Source organism: Petromyzon marinus, unplaced genomic scaffold, assembly GCF_048934315.1.
Source record: "Petromyzon marinus isolate PM22_M1 ecotype Great Lakes invasive population unplaced genomic scaffold, UKy_Petmar_22M1.pri1.0 PM_Scaffold_77, whole genome shotgun sequence".
NCBI lineage: Eukaryota > Metazoa > Chordata > Hyperoartia > Petromyzontiformes > Petromyzontidae > Petromyzon > Petromyzon marinus.
The window spans coordinates 239,716-255,136 of record NW_027423685.1 but is presented as its reverse complement, the minus strand read 5'-3'; the positions used below and the strand labels follow the sequence as shown (position 1 = coordinate 255,136).

At 48.0% G+C, this 15,421-nt stretch overlaps 1 long non-coding RNA gene across 4 annotated transcripts in view; it reads right to left on the bottom strand.

Moving 5' to 3' along the window:
• Positions 1–8,158, bottom strand: part of LOC116937171 (uncharacterized) — a 33,106-nt gene extending 24,948 nt beyond the window's left edge. For 3 of the 4 annotated variants that reach the window (XR_012940881.1, XR_012940879.1, XR_012940880.1), the window contains exon 1: positions 7,988–8,156. This is a non-coding gene — a long non-coding RNA (uncharacterized LOC116937171). Of the gene's footprint in view, positions 1–7,987 lie in introns of all 4 variants that reach the window. The other variant, XR_012940882.1, reaches the window with a different exon arrangement.
• Between the last annotated feature and the right edge of the window lie 7,263 nt (positions 8,159–15,421).

Here is a 15,421-nt window from a genome sequence, read left to right as displayed (position 1 = left end):
GGTATATAGTTGGGTTCATAGAATAAGACGGTGTAATATCACAAGTCTAATAGTTTATAATCTAAAGTATAGGGTAGTGTAAAGTAACGTATTGTATAATTCAAAAGTGGAATTTGTCTAATGATATGATGTTATACCATGTAGTTTAGATTGGAAGGTATAATATTGTATTATATAGTAGTCCTGTTTACAGCATAGTCATAAGGCAACTCAGGACACAACAGCGCACCTTGGCTGTTGCACTTGCCCCTTTTCTTGTTTCCTCTCTGCCTGTGTTCCCAGCCCCCTCCCTCCTCCTCTCTGGAGGTGATGCTGGTAACATGCAAATTCATATTTTAACTCCGCCCACACAGCTTAATAGACGCGGTCCTTGCATGTCAGCGTTCATTCAAGCTCTGTCTTCCGGACAGACCTGTCTCTTCACTTGAAGGCCACTTGTGTCGTGGCCAAAACGTCGTGAGAATTTTATTGTCTTATTTTATTATTATTTTATTCCCATTCTACGTGACTTTACCGAAAGAACCAAGAAGATGAATCCTTGCAGTCACGAAAGCTTTAAACCGAAATGTACTTTTTATTTCACCAGGCAAGGCCCATTGAGCTATATAGATCCTTTTCAGAATAGACCTATCTACAAATGATAGATAAACGAGTGGCTTATCACAGATACATTTATTGCAGCCAAATCCTCTAAACGCATGTTGCTTCTAAATGCAGAGGGAAAACCGAGGATCTAGAACAAAATCCAGGCGACCACGGGTGAGAACTTGCAAACTCCAAATATACAGGCGACAGGGTCGGGATCGAATACACCACCTCCTGTATACTAGGCAAAATAGTGAACATCTCACCACCTTGGCGCCTCACTCTCTGACTCAACCATCCACTCACTTACACGCTAACTTACCCACTCAATTTCCCATGTTAAATTACCCACCCAGCCGTCACTCACCCATTCACTCACTCACCCAACCCGTCACTCACCCCTCCGCTCACCCACCCACTCACTCATTAACTTGCCCACCTATCTTCTCAACCACTCACCCAGCATTCCACTCAATCTCATACCAAACTAATCTACACACACCCACTCACTTATGCACTCACTTATGCACTCGCTCAACCACCCACTTACTCCCTCATGCACTCACCAACCCACCCATCTCCTCACTTACACACCCACCCCATCAATCACCCACCCACTAACAACCCCACACTCGCCTACACACCCACTCACCGACCCAGCACTCACTCACCGAGCCACTCAATCACTAACCCACCCACTCACCCACCCACCTGCCCACTCACTCACCCAGTCACTAACGCACTCACTCAATGTATCTCAATGTATAACCCACCCACTACCCACCTAACCTCCTTCCCACACACTCATTCACCCAACCACATACCCACCCACACTCACCCATACACTCACCTACTCGCCCAGCTGCTCAATTATTTACCGAGCCACTCGCCTAATTACCCAGCCACTCGCCTACTCACTCACCCACTTACACATCTACTCACCCTGCCACCCACTCAATTTCTAACCCACACACTCGCCCAACCACCTCCCACTATCTCAGTCACTCACCGAGTCACCAAATCACCCACTACTCAAATAACTAATCATCCACCCACCCATCACTCAACCAAACAATAATAAAGCCACCCAATAATTAAACCACCCATTAACTCAACCACCCACTAACTCAACCAGGTTTATTTTACCAGGTAAGGCCCACTGAGCTATAAATATTGTTTTCAGAAGCACCATCGCCACAAATTATAGGTCAAAAAAGTGGCTTATCATGTATACATTTATAGCAACCAACTCCTCTAAATACATGTTTCTAAATGTGGAGGGATATATACAGGCATCAGGGTCAGGATCGAACCCACAACCTTCTGTATACGAGGCGAGGTAGTTAACATATCGCCACTGTGCCCCCCCCACTATATGACTCTCCCACCCAGTAACCCACAGTCACCCACTCACTTAAACACCCACCCACTCAACCACCCACGAATTGAAGCACACACTAACTCAACCACCGAGCCACTCACCCACTCACCAAGCCATCCACTCAATCTCGAACCCACACATGCATCCAGGCACTGACTCACCCAGCCACTCAGTACCCATAAAACCACCCAGGCACTCACCCATGCACTTGCCCACTCACCCACCCACCCAATTATCCACACACTAAACTAAACTTTAAATTTTTATTTTTATTTTACTAGGTCAGGCCCACAGCAAAATAGATATTTTTCAGAAGCCACGTGACCACAAATAACAGTTCAATGAAGTGGCTTTTCACGTAGAAGCTAAATTCTATAAATGCATGTGTCTAAATGCAGCAGGACAACCCGGAGAACTCTGATTAAATGTCACGCGACCACAGGAACAACATGCACTATCCAAATTTCCAGGCGTCAGCGTCGGGATTGAACTCACAACCTCCTGCATAAAATACGAGGAAGTTAACATCTCGCCACAATGGCACTCCACTATCTGACGTAGCCACCCACTCACCCACCCACTCACAACAAACCCACTCAACCCTGACAACTACTCAATTCCACCCGACCATGGGGAGAAGATGCAAACTCCAAATGTATACAGGCTTTAGGGTTGGGGGGAACCTACGAACTCCAATATACCAGGCGAGGGAGTTAACATCTCGCCACTGTGGCGCCTCATTATCTGACTCGCCCACCAACTCAACTACTAAAGCCACCCACACACTCACCCACTCACAAACCCACTCACTAACCCACTGACTCATCAACACACCAAGCCACTCAAGAACTTACCTATGCACCCACCTACACAACCACTCACTCTAAATATACAGACGTCAGGGTCGGGATTGAACCCATGACCTCGTTTATAAAAGACGAGGCAGTTAACATCTCGCCACCATGGCACTCCACTCTCCGACTCAGCCACCTACTCACCCACCCACTCACAAACCCACCCACTGGATCTCAAACACACTCACTCACTCACCAATTTACCCACCCACTCACCCTGACACCCACTCAATCTCCAACTGACCCACCCACGCACTCAAAATCCCACCTACCCACTCAACTATCCAATAAACTGAAACTATTCATAATAAAGGTTTTTGGGTTAGATCGCGTTTATTTATAAATGTGTCGTAACCCTCCACCACCCGACACGGCCAATCAGCAAAAAAAGTGTCACGTTGACAAAAGACAAATAATTCACTACTTCAGCCCACCGGTGTGTTGAAGAGTTAATCCACATTTACAGTTTGAGTACGACGTTTCGCTGGTAAATACTTCCAGCATCATCGGGCAATTCGCCAGAATGGTAAAGCCCTCACTTGCTCCCCGTTTTATATAGAGCAGCAGGGTGACGTCATCACTTAACTCATCAGGTGCAGTGATTAGAGGCGGAGGGGGGGGGGGTAATGTAATTATATAATCGATTAGTAATCAGTCATTGGTTATGATTAGTAATGAGTTGTAGATTACATTTTGATTTAAAGAATTACTAATGTGACACTGTTTTCGCCCGATGTACGAGCGTCTCTTATCAAGACGCTACTACTGAAAGCGACCAGATTGTTAAAACAATAAAAATTCCATATCTCAGGAGTAACTGACAAATTAGCCCGTGTTTTGCAAAAGCAAAACATTACAGTAAGATTTGGTACAGTACACAACTCAAACTAGTATCTTGCACTAAAGACGCATTACCTAAACTATCAACAGAAGGTGTATATCGGATTAATTGTTCATGTGGCAGCTGCTACATTGGGCAGACGGGACGTAACATCAGCGTAAGACTAAAAGAACATCAGAGAAATATTAAATTATCTCAAACACAACTGTCGGCAGTGGCAGAACATGCTTGTCAACAAGGACACTCAATTGATTTTGACAATGTTGCAGTGGTGTGTAAAACTAATTATTACTGGCAAAGACTAATTAGAGAATCCATTGAAATTGAGAGGAACAAGAATAACTTTAATAGCTCTGACAGCTACCGGCTTAGTGCGGCCTGGAAGCGTATTATTAAATAATACACATTACATTTTGATTTAAAGAATTACTAATCTACAACTCATTACTAATCATAACCAATGACTGATTACTAATCGATTATATAATTACATTACCCCCCCCTCCGCCTCTAATCACTGCACCTGATGAGTTAAGTGATGACGTCACCCTGCTGCTCTATATAAAACGGGGAGCAAGTGAGGGCTTTACCATTCTGGCGAATTGCCCGATGATGCTGGAAGTATTTACCAGCGAAACGTCGTACTCAAACTGTAAATGTGGATTAACTCTTCAACACACCGGTGGGCTGAAGTAGTGAATTATTTGTCTTTTGTCAACGTGACACTTTTTTTGCTGATTGGCCGTGTCGGGTGGTGGAGGGTTACGACACATTTATAAATAAACGCGATCTAACCCAAAAACCTTTATTATAAATAATATTGGTCGCGAAAGCCTACGTGTTAAACAAACTGAAACTAAACAATTTTTTTTATTTTACCAGGTAAGGCCCACAGAGGTATATCAAGTGACCTGATTACAAATAATAGGTCGACGAAGTGGCTTATCACGTAAACATTTATTGCAGTCAAATCCTTTAAACGCATGTTGATTTGAAATGCGGAGGGAAAACCCCGCTATTTTAATGCACACAACGGACCGGAAGGACAAGCGCAAAGGGTTCGCATAATGCGCATGCATAATGTACGTTGACTCATTAATCTCCCCCCCCCCCACTTTGCATCAAGAGCGCCAAAGTGTGGTCACCACATCTATGCCTCTATATAAGGAACGAAACAGACTAACTTCTCCACAAATCTGGCTGTCGCCTGATGAAGCTAGTTGTAATTACTGGTGAAACGTTGTACTCAGATTGTAAATGTTGTGGCTTGACTCTCCAACACACCGGTGTGTTGTACTAGTGATAAATTGGCATGTTCTGATTACGTGACAACCCTTACTAGTTGGCTGTGTCGAGTGGTGGTGGGTTTTAACGACACATTTATATATTTACGCGATCTAACCCAAAAAAAAACCTCTGGATAATATTGGTCGCGAAAGCCTACGTGGAAAACAAACCCCAAGGAATCAAAAAAATCGACGCGACCACGGAAAAAGATGAACTCCAAATATACAGGCTTCAGGGTCGGGATCGAATTTATTACATCCTGTATTCTGGGCGAGGGAGTTAACATCTCGCCACTGCGGCGCCTCATTATCTGACTCACCCACCTGCTCAACTACTAAAGCCACCCACACACTCACTCACCCACTCACCCTGCCACCCACCCACTCATACAAATCGGGCATCAATACCGTTGCTTTGTATGATCTGTGAAACGCAGAATATTGCAGATAAAATCGGACATTTTGAGCTTGCTGCCGGATCGATTGAGTGGAATCAATACAATTAGTCTCGATTCACGATCAACAAAGACCATATATAGGAAAATCTCTGATCGGTGATTTTGATTGCATCATATTGCAGTGCCCCTTTGATGATGTTATAAAGCACTTGCCCCAACAGTCTGTTAAAGGCTACACGGGGGATCTTTGTGTGCGAGTAGCTCACAGATCCTTGAGAGATCTGGACACTGTCCGATCATCAGCGAGCTCCTCCGGCAGGCGAGGCTGAGTTGGCTGTTGTCTGTGCATTAAGAGGTGTTAAATATCCCACGCAGAAGAGTCTGCTTACAGGACAGATAAGAGGTTCTTCACGTACCGTGCCCCGTGTCATCTGAACGTTAAATGGGGCCCCGGTAATTTAGTGTCCACCGCTGATCATCTTTCACCATCACCACTCGTCCATTAAGGCCAATGCGACGAGGCCATAGATAGACGGCGTGTTATAACGGAGGGGGGGGGGGGGACCAGGAGAAACGTCGTACTACGTGACATCACAACACCCTGCACACAACCGTAGTGGCAGATTAGGGTGCGAATCGTTAACGAATGTGGTGTAAGTGGTTGAGAGTAGATGGGCGGGCACGCCATGGGCTGGAGTGGAGGTGGACTGATGCGGTACGGGAGGATGTGGAGCTGAGTGGGCTTTGCCGACGACTGGTACCAGCGGTGTCGGGATCGGCCTCTGCGAGGGAGGCTCGTGAAGGACGCTTCTACTGGGCAGTTGGAGACAGTCGCCCTCCACCAACAACGGAGGAGTGACGCTCACAACAACGAGCGGAACACCGGATGATAAATATGCAGCAATTTGGCACAGTACAGGGAACAGGTGGTGCATCTGCCAGTCATCTCGGTCAGCCAACCCATGGCACCTGGGTCTGTTCCAGGACCTCCGGTCAGCGAGCCTTCGACACTTCACGTGGCTTCAAAGTGCACCGGGCCTGGCACAGGCGCCGTGGTGACGTCACTGTCACTTATTGGCGAATGGCGACGGTCGATAACGCAGTGGTGGTTGTGAGAAATGCCATTTTGGGGGGGGGGGGGGGGGCGCCAAACCTGACCAGCTGTAAACCTCACGTCGCCTCGCAGCCACAGTGGCAACAGGGAGTTCTGGATGGGTGCAAGGGGCTGGTAACCCCCCTCCACCTTCAACTAAATAACCACACACGCGAGCCCTTGGGTCTCTCTGTGAGTCAATGGATCTGTGTGGTGAGTCTATGGGTCTCTGTGAGAGTCCGTGGGTCTCTGTGGTGAGTTTGTGTCTGTTTTATGAGTCTATAGGGCTCTGTGCGAGTGTTTGATTCGGTGGTTCTCTGTGTGAGTCTATGCGTTTTTGTATGACTCTATGGGTCTCTATGTGTTGATTCTATGGGTCTCTCTCTGAGTCTATGGGTCTCTGTGGGGTGAGTCTATGCGGCTCTGTGGGGTGAGTCTATGCGTCTCTGTCTGATGTGTCTCTGTGGTGAGTCTATGGTTCTCTGTGCAAGTCTGAGGGTATGTGTGCGTGGTGAGTGTATAGGTCTGTGTGATGACTCTATGGGTCTCTATGTGATGGATATCTGTGGTGCACATATCCTGGCACAAGCGCCGTGGTGTCGTCACCACCACTAAGTGGAGAATGCTCCTACCCCTGCTCCTGCTTATTCTTGTGCTCGGGAAGTAGAGAGAACTAGACTAAGGTCCACTGAGCTAAACATCTCTTCTTCAGAAGCGACTTGGCACCAATGATAGCTCTACGAAGTGGCTCATCATCACAGTCACTAAAGTTTTAAGTCAAAACTTTAAACGAATGTTTCTAAATGTGGAGGGGAAAAACCGGAGGACCCGGATAAAAAGTCCACACGACCACGGGGAGAGACAGAGACACGCAAACTCCAAATATACAGCAGGCATCAGGGTCGGGGTCGAACCCACAACCTCCTGTACACCAGGCGAGGTAGTTAGGGGGGAAAGCAGAGACAGCGAGAGGGAGGAGAATTAGTCAAACTCACACTCAGTATTACGAACTAACCATGATACACTCACCATGATACTCACCATCATACTCACGCATTCACCATCATACTCACACACAAGCCCACACACATCAACAGTTGCCATTCACCACTACGTGGCGGTGATGTCCCCACAATAACTCAGGTGCCAAGGTTTGACGGCTGTGCCAGGCTAAGTGCAGGAAGAGGTCACGGGCCAGACTCAGGTGCCATGGGTTGACTGCTCTGCCTGGCTAGGTACAAGAGGGCTAGACCCTGGTGCTATGGGTTAACTCGTGTGCCACCACCTGCTCAACCACCACAATAACCACACAACAATAACCACGACCAACAACTGTAACCACAACTATAATTTAACCACAACTATAATTCCCATCAGCCACACGGCCCTCTGGGAGTGCCTCTCAACAGCAGCAGCAGCAGGGCCGAGCTCTGCTTGAAGCAGCGCCGTGAACTCAGCAGAACGTGACGGCTGTGGGCCAGGCGCCTCCTCTGTCTCCCCCCGCCGCCGCCGCCACTGCTGATGTGGACACACCGCGCGAGGTTCTCGCCTTCAGGCTGAGTCGACGTAGAGGAGGCCCAGCGAGCCGCCGCTTCAGAAGCTTTCGCGAGCCACTGACGGTGGCCGTGAGCGGGAATCCAAAGCAGCCGCTCGCCACCCACAATCCACAGCGCGCGCCACCTCCACTCGGCCCCGGCCTAAGCGGAAATAGCAGCGGGGGAGGGGAGCGGGGCATGGGGGGTTGCGAATGTGGAGGGGCGGGGGGGGGAAGGGGGGTCACGAGGAGGGGCAGGGGGTGCAGGGGGGTAGCGAGGGGGAGGGAAATGGCGGACCATGGGGCGTGGTCGCGAGGGGGGGCATGGGGGGAGGAGCTCAGGTGTGAGGGGGAGGAGCTCATGGCTTTTGACGTCAAGGGGGGCGTGGTTTCAAGTTTCAAGTTTTCAAGTTTCATTTATTTAGGTATAGCCCTGTGAGCCATGCGGCTCTTAAGTCGGGTGCAACCGCAACCAACAAAATATGAACACAGAACATCCCAAAGCGACGACGCGCAACAGAAACATCCTGCAAAAATCACAATGTGGTGCAAGCCAACAACAACAACTATAAGACAATTTGGATTAACCATATGTTTTTGAATCACCAAAATAAAGCTATAAAAAACAATGTAACAACAGTAATCATAGGAACTGTAATTTTTAATTTAACAATAAACGATATACATAACATTTACGACAAAAACCTGCAGCCATAGCTGACAGCACGACACTCCCAGTGTATGATGTGTGAGTGAGTCAGCAGCAGCGTGAGTGAGTGTATGATGTGCGAGTCACTGTATGATGGAGTCCGTATTAGGTTGAGTGAGTGTATGATGTGTGAGTCAGCGTACGATGTGTTAGTCAGCACATGATGAGTGAGTCGGTGTATGATGTGCGAGTCAGTGTATGATGAGTGAGTCAGTGTATGATGTGTGAGTGAGTCAGCGGCAGTGTGAGTCAGTGCATGATGTGTGAGTGAGTCAGTGTATGATGTGTGAGAAAGTCAGTGTCGGCTCCCTCTGCTCGCGCGTCGCCCCCCTCCCCCCCCTCCGGCTCCGTCGCCCCCCTCCCCCAGCTCCGTCGGCCCTCCCTTGGCTCCGTCGCCCCCCCCCCCCCGGCTCCATCAGCCCTCCCTTGGCTCCGTCGGCCCCCCCCCCCGGCTCCGTCGCCCCCCCCCCCGGCTCCGTCGCCCCCCCCAGCTCCGTCGGCCCTCCCTTGGCTCCGTCGCCCCCCCCCCCGGCTCCATCGGCCCTCCCTTGGCTCCGTCGCCCCCCCCCCCGGCTCCGACGCCCCCCTCCCCCAGCTCCGTCGGCCCTCCCTTGGCTCCATCGCCCCCCCCCCCAGCTCCGTCGCCCCCCCCCCGGCTCCGTCGCCCCCCCCCCGGCTCCGTCGCCCCCCCCCCCGGCTCCGTCGCCCCCCCCCGGCTCCGTCGGCCCCCCCCGCCCCCCGGCTCTGTCGGCCCGCCCCCGTCGGCCCGGCCCCCTCGGCTCCATCGGCTCCTTCTGTCGGCTCCCTCGGCCCCCTTACAAACGGCCCCGCCAGCCGCTGCTCGGAGCGCGGCCCGGGAACGCCCCGGGAGCGCACGCGCGCCTCAGGTGGCCATCTTGGATTCGTCTTCTTGGTCTTTGTCGAGGATGGGTTGGATAGTGATGGTAAGGGGTGTGGCGAAAAGCGATTGTTGTGGGTGGGGAAGATAGTGATGGTGGGGGATCGTGATGGTGCAGGTTCAGGTGGATAGTGATGGTGAGGGGTGGGTGGATTGTGATGGGGGAGATTGAGGAGGGTAGTGATGGTGAAGGGTGAGGCGGATAGGAATGGTAAGGGGTGGGGCTAATAGTGATTGTGGTGGGTGGGGCAGATCGTGATGGTGGTGGGATGGGCGTATAGTAATGACGGTGGGTGGGGCAGATTGTGATGGTGGGGGGTTGGGTGGATCGTGATGTTGCGGCGTTTGTTGGATGGTGATTGTGGGGTTTGGGGCGGAGAGTAATGGTAGGGGGTCGGGCGGATTGTGATGGTAGTGGCTGGGTTGGATAGTGATGGTGAGGGGTGGTGAATAGTGATGTTAGGGGGGGGGGGGCGGATAGTGATGGTGAGGGGTGAGGCGGATCGTGATGGGGAAGGGTGAGGCGGATTGTATTGGTAAGGGGTGGGGCTAATAGTGATTGTAGTGCGTCGGGCAGATCGTGATGGTGGGGGGATGGGCGTATAGTAATGGTGGTGGGGGGGGATAGTGGGGATGAGGCGGTCGTTGATGGTGGTGGATGGGGCAGATTGTGATGGTGGGGGGTTGGGTGGATAGTGATGTTGCGGGGCTGGTTGGATGGTGATTGTGGGGTTTGGGCGGATAGTGATGGTGGAGGGCACACCGAATAGTGATGATGGGGGTTGGGGCTTACTGTGAAGGTGGGGGGTGAGTGGATGGTGATGGTGGAGGGTGGTTTGGAGAGTGATGGTGGGGGGTGAGATGGTCAGGCAGGATGGAGGGGAGGCGGGGAGAAGATTTTCAGACGAAAATCTTCTCCCCGTGGCAGCGCCTCTTCTTGCTGAGTGAAGGCCTCCCACAAAAGTCATTATAATATGAGAGGTTGACTCTCAGGTGGCCTCCCACTTCGTAGCCCTGCTCCTCGGCCACGAAGGAGGGGCAAGTCCTCTGGGCCCGCGTCATCACCCCCACCGGAGCTCGGGGACGCTTTGTGGGACGAGCCAAGCGGCTGCTGCTGTTGGGTCCAGCTGCTCTTTTCCGCCGGCGTCGTTGAGGTGGTTTCATGGCTGCTTCCATCTCGAGCCAGATGTCCTTGGCAGCCGCCGCCTCCCAGAACCCAACTGTAGGAACTGGCGCAGGGTCGACCTGAGATAACTGAGGCCCGCACAGGCCCAGGCAGCAACAGCAGCTGCACAGCTGTTCATATCCCAGCAGGGGATTCTCGGCTGTCAGGAGGCAGGCGTCGTGGAGGAGGTGGTGGTACTCTGTTGACTCCGCTCCTTCACAGGATTCTGGGGGATGAGTGAGACCTAGGGCACAGTGGGGGGATGTCATCAGCACTGGGCAGTACCTGGACCGTACCCTTAATCATCATCATGCAAGCACTCACATTCGTCATTCAGTCATCCACGTCAACATTCTATGATCATTGTACTTAAACGTCGGCTGCACCCTCAGAATTGCATGGAAAGCTTGTGAGAGGAGCACACGGACCTTGGAATATGTACGACCCAAAGACATCATTACGAGGGTGACCTTGGCTAGGCAACGCATCTAGACGGCCATGTCATCAATGTTTTTATTGTAATTATATACTAATTATATTTTATATCAAAGTAATTGTAGTGTAAATTTTGATTTAAAGCTTTCGTGACTGCAGTCATTCATATTCTTAGCACTTTCGGTAAAGTCACATTGAAGGGAAACAATAAAATAATAAAATATATATATAAAACAATAAAAAATTTCATGACGTTTCGACCATAACACAAATGGTCATCATCAGGTGTGAAAAACCAACGGCAAGAAACATTGGAAAGAAGTGGCGGTTTGCATTTATGTATTTATTTTAAACGGTGTATTTATTTATTTTAAAAAACACGTTAGCACCACGGGCAGCGATTTGGCAGTTTATTTAGGACTAGTCCATCTATATTCTTAGTTTTTTCGGTAAAGTCACGTTGAAGAGAAACAACAAAATAACAAAATATATATAAAACAATAAAAAATTCTCACGACGTTTCGACCATAACTCAAACGGTCATCATCAGGTGTGTCGGTTTGCATAAATTTATTTTGAAAACGGCATATTTATTTATTTATATATATTTAAAAAAATAACGTTTGCGTCACGCGCAACGATTGGCAGTTTGCCCAGGACTAGTCCATCTACTTTTTTGAAAAGAGGAGGGGGGAGACGAAATTTGTTTTTATGTATGCTGTCTGAAAGCCACTGTAAGCGTGAACAATCAATCAAGAACTGAAATGATTTATCAAATCTTTCCAATGATTGCTAAGATATAATCCATCTTCTTGGTTGAAATTGTCTCTGTGCTTGTATATGTGGATAGCCTCATGAACGAATCTCTCATGGAAGCCAGATGGCTTACAAAGAACCTCCGTCTTGGAAAAGTCAATGGCATGTGAGCCTACTGAATTAGAACAATGATCTGCTACGGCCGAGGTGTTGGTCCTACCGTGTTTAAGGTCTGCTTTATGTTCACGAATGCGGTCCGAGATATGGCGTTTGGTTTCTCCAATGTAACTACTACCACAGAGGCAACTTAGTTTGTAGACACCAGGGTATTGTATGTCCGGAATCACATCTTTTACAGACGGAACCAGATCACGGATTTTATGTAATGTGTTGAAACGGACCTGGATCTTGTGTTTATTCAAGATTTTGGAGATATTTTTTGTGATCCCAGCAATGTAGGGTAAAGTGATGGTTTTGAAAGGCTCCTCAAGAGGGTTCTTCTTCATGGTTTGAGTGATAGCTTTGCGGATTGTATAGTCGGAGTAACCATTAGCCCTAAGAGCTTGGTGTACGTGCTTTCAAGCTAATGGTTACTCCGACTATACAATCCGCAAAGCTATCACTCAAACCATGAAGAAAAACCCTCTTGAGGAGCCTTTCAAAACCATCACTTTACCCTACATTGCTGGGATCACAAAAAATATCTCCAAAATCTTGAATAAACACAAGATCCAGGTCCGTTTCAACACATTACATAAAATCCGTGATCTGGTTCCGTCTGTAAAAGATGTGATTCCGGACATACAATACCCTGGTGTCTACAAACTAAGTTGCCTCTGTGGTAGTAGTTACATTGGAGAAACCAAACGCCATATCTCGGACCGCATTCGTGAACATAAAGCAGACCTTAAACACAGTAGGACCAACACCTCGGCCGTAGCAGATCATTGTTCTAATTCAGTAGGCTCACATGCCATTGACTTTTCCAAGACGGAGGTTCTTTGTAAGCCATCTGGCTTCCATGAGAGATTCGTTCATGAGGCTATCCACATATACAAGCACAGAGACAATTTCAACCGAGAAGATGGATTATATCTTAGCAATCATTGGAAAGATTTGATAAATCATTTCAGTTCTTGATTGATTGTTCACGCTTACAGTGGCTTTCAGACAGCATACATAAAAACAAATTTCGTCTCCCCCCTCCTCTTTTCAAAAAATAGATGTACTAGTCCTGGGCAAACTGCCAATCGTTGCGCGTGACGCAAACGTTATTTTTATATATATAAATAAATAAATATGCCGTTTTCAAAATAAATTTATGCAAACCGACACACCTGATGATGACCGTTTGAGTTATGGTCGAAACGTCGTGAGAATTTTTTATTGTTTTATATATATTTTGTTATTTTGTTGTTTCTCTTCAACGTGACTTTACCGAAAAAAACTAAGAATATGAATTACTGCAGTCACGAAAGCTTTAAATCAAAATTTAGTCCATCTATGTTCTGAAAAGAGGAGGTGGGAGACGAAAATTTAATGAATGCTGTCTGAAAGCCACCATAAGCGTGAACAATCAATTAAGACCTGAAATGGTTTATCAAATTCTTCCAATGATTGCTAAGCCAGAATACATCTTCTCGGTTGAAATTGTCTCTGTGCTTGTATATGTGGTTAGCCTCATGAACGAATCTCTCATGGTAGCCAGATGGCTTACAAAGAACCTCTGTCTTGGAGAAGTCAATGTCATGTGAGCCTACTGAATAATAACAATGATCTGCTACGGCCGAGGTGTTGGTCCTACCGTGTTTAAGGTCTGCTTTATGTTCACGAATGCGGTCCGAGACATGGCGTTTGGTTTTTCTCATCTGGCCACATGGCCGGCCTGCTCTAGACGAATTCTTCGACCACATCAATTCCATACACCCAGCCATCAGATTTACCATGGAAGTCGAAAAAGATGGCAAGCTACCTTTTTGGATGTCCTAATAAAAAAGAGACCTGATGGTTCAATGAGCCACTCTGTCTACAGGAAAGCTACCCATACGGATGCTTATCTGAAACCGGATTCCCACCACCATCCATCACAGAAGAATTCTCTCATCAAGACTCTGTACCACAGAGCCCAATGCATATCCGACCAGGAACACATAGGCAGTGAACTCAAGCACGTACACCAAGCTCTTAAGGCTAATGGTTACTCTGGCTATACAATCCGCAAAGCTATCACTCAAACCATGAAGAAGGACCCTCTTGAGGAGCCTTTCAAAACCATCACTTTACCCTACATTGCGGGGATCACAAAAAAGATCTCCAAAATTTTGAATAAACACACGTTCCAGGTCCGTTACAACACATTACATAAAATCCGTGATCTGGTTCCATCTGTAAAAGATGTGATTCCGGACATACAGTACCCTGGTGTCTACAAACTAAGTTGCCTCTGTGGTAGTAGTTACATTGGAGAAACCAAACGCCATGTCTCGGACCGCATTTGTGAACACAAAGCAGACCTTAAACACGGTAGGACCAACACCTCGGCCGTGGCAGATCATTGTTATAATTCAGTAGGCTCACATGACATTGACTTTTCCAAGACAGAGGTTCTTTGTAAGCCATCTGGCTACCATGAGAGATTCGTTCATGAGGCTATCCACATATACAAGCACAGAGACAATTTCAACCGTGAAGATGGATTCTAGCTTAGCAATCATTGGAAAGATTTGATTAACCATTTCAGGTCTTAATTGATTTTTCACGCTTACAGTGGCTTTCAGACAGCATACATTAATTTTTCGTCTCCCCCCTCCTCTTTTCAGAACATAGATGGACTCGTCCTTCTAAATAAACAGCCAAATCGCTGTCCGTGGTGCTAACGTTTTTTTTATCAATAAATACACCGTTTAAAAATAAATACATAAATGCAAACCGCCACTTCTTTCAAATGTTTCTTGCCGTTGGTTTTTCACACCTGATGACCATTTGTGTTATGGTCGAAACGTCGTGAGAATTTTTATTGTTTTATATATATTTTATTATTTTGTTGTTTCTCTTCAACGTGACTTTACCGAAAGAGCTAAGAATATATAATTGTAGTGTTCTACGATGGGGGCGGAGCCTGCAGAAGACGGGGGCGGGGCCACATAGGCCGTGGCAGTGACGTCACCAGCGGGCGGGGCTCGAGGCCTGGACCGTTGGCGACAGTTGGAGCGGGGAAGCAGTTGCCATGGCTACCCGTGTTTGTTGTTGCCCACCCACATCGCTATAATAAAGACTTTACTTGTTTACTTAGCGCTCGTTTATCATTGATTTACTTATTTATCGTTACCGAGACTATCCTTATGACTTAATTACTTGTTAAATAGATAGCAACTCGTCACGTTCTTTAGAAGGAAAACCAAAGAAGCCAATTTACACATAAGTGCTTCTGGCAGATGTGGCCACAGGCCAAAGAGACACGCACATTGATGTACTCGTCGTCGGTTT